Source organism: Lissotriton helveticus, chromosome 3_1 (assembly GCF_964261635.1).
Source record: "Lissotriton helveticus chromosome 3_1, aLisHel1.1, whole genome shotgun sequence".
NCBI classification, from domain to species: Eukaryota; Metazoa; Chordata; class Amphibia; order Caudata; family Salamandridae; genus Lissotriton; species Lissotriton helveticus.
In genome coordinates this window covers 1,661,400,053-1,661,406,915 of record NC_136061.1, presented here as the reverse complement: position 1 = coordinate 1,661,406,915, position 6,863 = coordinate 1,661,400,053, and positions in this window count along the sequence as shown.

Genomic DNA, 6,863 nt, shown 5'->3' with positions numbered 1-6,863 from the left:
GGGCGTTTTCAATCAAAATAGTTATTGAACAGTCTTCTTTTTCACGTAGAAGAAATGAACTGCTACAATCGTAATACTGGCTGTAAAGTATAATGCGTACAGCAAGAAGAGTATTATAAAATAATACTGTAAAAGCTTGATATGGTTTCTAAGTCATAAAATACATACATAAATAAATAAAGACTAAAAGTACTCAACTGGTGCTTCTAAAATACGCCTACCCCGATGTACCTAAACTAAGTCTAGTACGAGGGAAAAAGTAAGTGAGGTGTAACATAAGTTCAGTATTCTTTGCCAAGAAGCTATCCAAGATTTCTCTTAGGCAGTGGCGTAACGAAACTTGAGGGGGCCCCCCTGCAAAGCAAATGGAGGGGGCCCCCCACCCCCCGGCGGCCTGGCCCACCACCTACTACTTTGCCCTACCACCCAGAAATCTAGTATATTTTGATTTGAAACCTCCAACATTTAAATGAAATGCCTCTATATTGTCTTTCTCTAAGTTCTAATGAGAAAATGGGAACTACTCTTAACATACAAGCTGAGCCATTTGTAACAATACTGTCAAAAAACAGATTACTTAACTGAGGCAGCAATCAGTAGAATGCCAAGGGGAGCGATCCTATTGTCTCAGAAACTGCCTATCTCTGAAGAACATAGGCACAGCAACAGTTCAAACATTAGCAGACTTACCGATTACATGTTCCATGGTTTCTCTGAAAGTATATTGGTCTCATGCTTCAGCATGTCACCTCATGGCCTACAATGGAACTACACTTACATCCCATCCAAGCCTGCTTTCTCTTCAAGACCAGCCGCATCACACACGACTACCAGAAACTATACCACTGAACACCTGGCAGAAAAAAACACCTCAGGCACACAGTGTTGTGCTAGAAGGCAGGACATTGTCATATTAGAACCAAATAGTAAGCACACTAAAAACAAAAAGTAGGCTGTTCCTGTTCAAGCTACCAGGACTTGAAACATCAACCTCAGAAAGGCCCTATCCTGAAAGGACCTGAAGATTCGCCTTTTCAAGAACACTACACTGCTTAACAATAGAAATCACCATTGTAAGATTCTGCTTTTTGTAGATGATAATGAAATATATCCCTGGACTCTTGACAATGTAATTATTATTAATTAGCTTATAATGCTCACTGAAATCTAAACTTGCCATTATCCATATGGTTCACAATTAATACCTAGACAACCACAGGCCTAGCTTGAGAATGAAAGAGTGGTTCACCATTCAAATGCTCCCTAGCTAAGTCTGTGCTATGTGAATATACATACACACAAACCTGGCCATATCTAAGCAGTCAAAAGTACCCCACTTGGTTGTTTGAGACCTGTCCAGAGATTTACCAAAGTCTCACCTGATCATTCTGTCCAGAACAGAGACCGGTCAGTTTCCCAGTTCATTACCTCTAACTGGGTCACAGATTTGGGCGCCTGTAACAAAGAAAGTGACCTGCTTGCCTCACTCTGCCAATCCCAAACTATTACAAATGCCTGTGAATCTCCAACCTGTGCATCCCTGAATAGTTAAGTGTCCTTTAAGCATATAATGTCATCTTCCATTACATAGGGGTCTGTGAGCTCCATGCAAGGATAATGAATAACACTATTAAAGTCTTCAAATTGTTCAACTACCCTTTTCTGACAAGGTTCGGCGATATGCAGAATTTCATCTAGCAGTCCAGAGAATTGCTAGCCTTTAATTCAGCTATTCTGGAGAGAACTGAACCTCCATTTAGCAACTCTTTACCAGTATCGAGACTTTCAGGTCTCCCAACTGGCCACCCCTTACCACCTGGCAAACAAAGAGTTTCCAACTGGCTATGTGAGAGATGATGTGAAATATGCAACTCTTCCACATGGGTTTCCCTAACCTCTTCAGAGACTAGCAGGTCATCTACTTCGCTGTCCCTAACCAGGGTTAGAGATGTGCGCACTTGCCATGCACTACTCGGGTTCACTGCTCCCACAAAGCGTTGGGTATTGATTGATTAGGAAGCTGTAACTCACCTGCCCATCCGCCTAGCTCCTATGTGGGCAGTCATTTAAGTAGGTCCTAAAGACATGCTAGATTCCTAGAATTAGATATTTGGCCGACACAGGCTCAACGCCACCTTGGCTTATCCACCTGTAAGATCAATGCAGTCCCTTCCCTTAAATGTATGTAAAAGGTCAAGTGTAACACCAACAATCAAGGTTCTGCTTTTTCGCGAAAAGCTGCTGTATTCAGGGACTTCTACTTTCCTTTTAAAGTTTACATACAATTCAAAACTCTTAGCACTCAAAGTGCTGCTGTTTGCTAAAAACCCAGCAACAGAAGTCAAACATGACATAAGTTAACTTGGCAGTTCCTTCACCACATCATGCTCGATAAAGGGGATACCATTATGAAATTAGAGGACATTCAGAAGTAATATTAAAAACATATATTTTCACTTAACAGTTATGAACAAATTAAAAGATCAACCTCCCAGCAGAGGGCTGTTGAGAGGGCATTGGTATAGGAATTAAAAGAATTGGGACAGTCCCATGTGAGAAAAAATCCTCAGTAAGCAAAGAAAGGGCTGAATACCTTGTGAGAACAAGAACAGGCTTGTGACTTCTGTTAGTATAGTGATAAAAGCTGGACAGTGATTATCTAGTCTGCACACCGGTGTGTGTTCATTGGCAGTGCTAATAAATACTTCCAGGAGGTGTGCTCCAAAAATGACTGGTGTAAGACCATCTCTTTGACATTAGAAATATTTTCGTTGCGATTTGAATTTACAAATGTTAGTGTTCTTTTACATTATTGCATGCCAGGCTATCAGTGCTGTAAAGTGCAATTGTATTCTTTATATATTTAATAACATATGGTTGCCTAATAACCCTGTCAAGAAATACTGGGAACACCCATGTAAATGATGCATTGGTGACTCTCCAATCTTTTCTAATGGCTGTACTGGCAAGAGTTGCCAGCCAGTGTCATATTCATTACTGCAGTGCTTATTTGTACTGTCAATGAACTAACATGTATTTAGTTCAAAGGGGAGTTGCTGCAAATGCTGCAGCACAACCGTAGCACTTTTTATATGCCAATCGACTGCTTGCGTGAAAACTGAAGTATTGGAGGCCGATTTTACGATGCCCTGGCCTCCTCCAAGGAGCCCTGCTCAAACTGCTGTGACAACAAACAAACAATCAGTTCCTTGCGTCATTTGAGCCCGGCCTAGACCAGCTATCATATATAACTGAAAAGCGGGCCATTTGAGACATCCGCACCTTTGCCTCCAGTCAGCAAAAATGCCCTCTGCCCTGTAACTTCACAAATAAGCCGACACACAAACCTATAAATTGATGATATCAAGTGAAGAAAAAGTGAAGAAAATTAGTGTGGTATCAAAGAGCAATGGTGGACGGCAAGGTATGGGACATCCTCTGTGCAAGATAATGGAGTAAAACAATGTCTATCAAACGCCATTTTGTGTATATGGTATTGTAGGCTATGTGTCATTACATTATTGATTAACATTTATAACGAACAATACACTCCTAATTGTTTTTGGCGGCTGCTGCGGGTGCATAATACACTCACCTATTTTACTGCGATTGGTACTTGTGATGGGAAAGATACAAGAGGATATTCTACAACAAACACAGTAACCCAATGTAAAACATTACCAGAACACAAACCAGATACCTGCAGGTTGGTTACATGCTGGGATCCGAAACAGGGGCATTTGTTTTTTCCTGGTTTTATGTTGTTTCAAACCTCTGACCAGTAGTTTGGAAACACTGGGTCCATGGGGTAGCTGCATACATTTCTGAAACCATCTTCTTTAGTATTGAACCTTGAGGTGCTTGATACCTAGAGACCTACGTACCAAGCTCCTTAAGCTTATATACAGTGGGCCTATCTGTAACTAATAAAGTAAAAGAGAACAGCAGTTGATACGTGTACATTTTTGTGGCGATATGTTGAGTGTTTCTGTTTTTCAGTTATGTTGTTTTGAAACTCCTAAGCCGCATTGCTGTATGGCAAAGACTCACTACTACATGAAGGTGGCCACAGAGCTGCCGCTGATGTAAATACTGAGAGCAGCCAAACGACAACCTCTGAGAACCTCTTGTCCTGAGGAAATTTCACTCACCGCTCCCCTATTCGCACGTTAATACCATCTTTGGTTCTGTTCAGTGGCGTTTCAATGCTTGTTCGGCCTTGTATGAGCAATGGCGGTTTACAGTTTGTAAAACTAAGTTGCTGAGGGGGTGGTGTTTTGCTACCTGCGTAAAAGTGGTAAGTTACACCTCCTTTCCATGTGAGGGAAGTGGGGAGCGTTACTGCTCAGGTGAGTGGTGGGCACAGACTTCGTAGCCGGGCAGTCAGCAGAGAAAGCACTGGCAGGGCAAGGAGACTACACCATTTAATATAAAGTGCAGAGCCTCAGAGGTTTTATATAGTGCAAACTTGACCCAAGAGGGTATCAGAGCGCTTTACATTTAGGATCGATGCGTTAAAAGTTACATCTGTTACAAGAGCATAAGAAGGTACAATACACAAAAACAATGTTGCAAGAATTCGTAGGAGGGAGGAGAGGAAGGAGTCATAGCGGGGAAGACGAGGGGGAACTGTGCCCAATGTCTGGCTGGGTAGGTGATTGTCAAGTGTCCAGAAGAGGGTCTATGATATCCAGGTAAACACTACATAATCTAGCCATGAGATCACAAAATGCAAAAACTTTATGGAAGGGAAGCAACTCATTTGAAACAATTTTAAATAGAAGCCGATTTCAGCTGTATTATTGATTCAAGTGGCATCAAAAACTTGGGGCTCTACTTAAACTACTAGGTGCTCTACTAAAAGTAAAAAGCTTGAACATGGATCAAGCCTCTCTGTATGCCAAGACACGTAGTTCCCCACGCAGTTCCCAGAGACATGATCACTAGTTTTGTTCCAGTGAGCTTGAGCTTCTTTGCCGCCTTCTTTGGGCAATTCCTTTATTCCAGTTGGGGACACTTTGTCTTCACTTCAGTGACTATAGCTTCAGATTAAAAACTATTTACATCCATTTAGTGTAAATGTACAACAATGTGCTAGAGCTAATCAATTCAAGCAAGGATAGCAGATGAAGAGAACAAAATAATTGTACTGATTACTGTAGTGCCCAAAATGGAAAGGCAACACAGCGAGAGGAAGATAGTGGTATTCACGTCAGAGTGAGTCCATTCTACAAACACTACTGAGTTTCAGGACACATGCTGCAGAGTGCCAGATGTAAAAATCCACCCATGTCAGGGTAAGACATTGGGTGTCACATTCAAGGAACACACCTGTTTGCCTATAGAATACAGGTTTACAGAGACCATTGCTAAGGCAGTGGAGTGTCTGTCATATTTAACAATGTGTCACTGCAAAGGACACTTCACGTTTGAAACTTGGCCAGGACAATCTATACTGGGTATCGTGTTTAAAGAAGCGTCTATGTCAGAAAAAAGGATACTTACTGCCTGTCACATATCTACATGGCTACTGTTTAATGTAGTGCTTGGCAACCAGAGTTGTGAACTTAGTGTTTGTTGCTGCACCTAGGAGAGAAGCTGCAAAAGAGGTGTGAGGGTAGGGATATATATTTGAACAGGACTATTGATGGGTACAGTTAGTGAGAAAGAGAACCTATGCGCGCAGGCTGTGGCTTGTGTGGTGTTTTTGCCACATGTGTGCATGGCAAAGAAAGCTCAACCTGTGTGGCCACTAGCGTAGAGCTGCACATATACAATGTTTGAGAAACGTGTGACAATAGGCACAGTCACGCAACCCTAGTCAGGACGTATGATACTCACACAATTAACCCTCTGCCAGTACAGAAATTTCAGATGTCATGTTTAGACAGCTAGTAGTGTTCAAGGCAATGGGTGTTTAACAGAGTTTTTATATAGCGCAAACTTGACCCGGTATAGGGTATCAGAGCTCTTTACATAGCACCAGTTGCATTACATGAGGACACATTCATTTTTGTTATGCACAGGGAAATTAAGTGATTTGCCCAGAATCACATGATGTTCAGCGTCATTGCTGAGACTCGAACCCGGTTCCCCAGATTCAACTTTAATGATAGTGCCAGCAAACAGGGCAATGACAAAGTGCATGGTGACTGGATCTCTGTTTCAAGCAGTCTGAGAGCTTTTGAGGAGGTTTTATTAAGTGTCCACACAAGATCTATGGACATTTTCCCCACAGCCTCCACCAAAGCAGTGCAAATGTGAAAGGCAGGCAAATGTCGCAGCTGAAGCTGTTGCCAATCCACAGTGCCGAGATCAGGGTAGCTCACTGTAGTTGTGTATGCCACGTTCCAAGTCCAGTGGCGTTAAACAAAATGATGGGGAACCCCCTGCCGAATGTGATAAGGGCCGCCTGAGTCACCCATATCTCACAGATATTCATTTACCTAGCTCAATTGGTGCGCCAAAATATGATTCCGAATGTGGGTGCAGAAATAGAAGGGCCATAAGATAATGGATTAATTAAATGTGTATATCAGAAGAAATTTTAATTTCTCATAAGTAGCAACAGTGAACGACTTTCACTGCACTGAGTCCAAGAGGCCTTGTCCTCCAAGCCCATCACAGGAACCGTTTGTTGAACCGGGGCAGAGGCAGTGCGCCCTATGAGACCTCAGAAATAGAAATCGAAAATAAATTACATTAAATTAAATTAAATTAAATTAAATTAAGTTTATTGTGTTGATTATTTAAAATCGTACAATATTACACATCTAAAAAAAATAATAGTTAAAGCTATATTCAAGTATAAAACACTTAAAATACCAATACATCGGTTTCGTAGTCAGTTACAAATTAAAAAT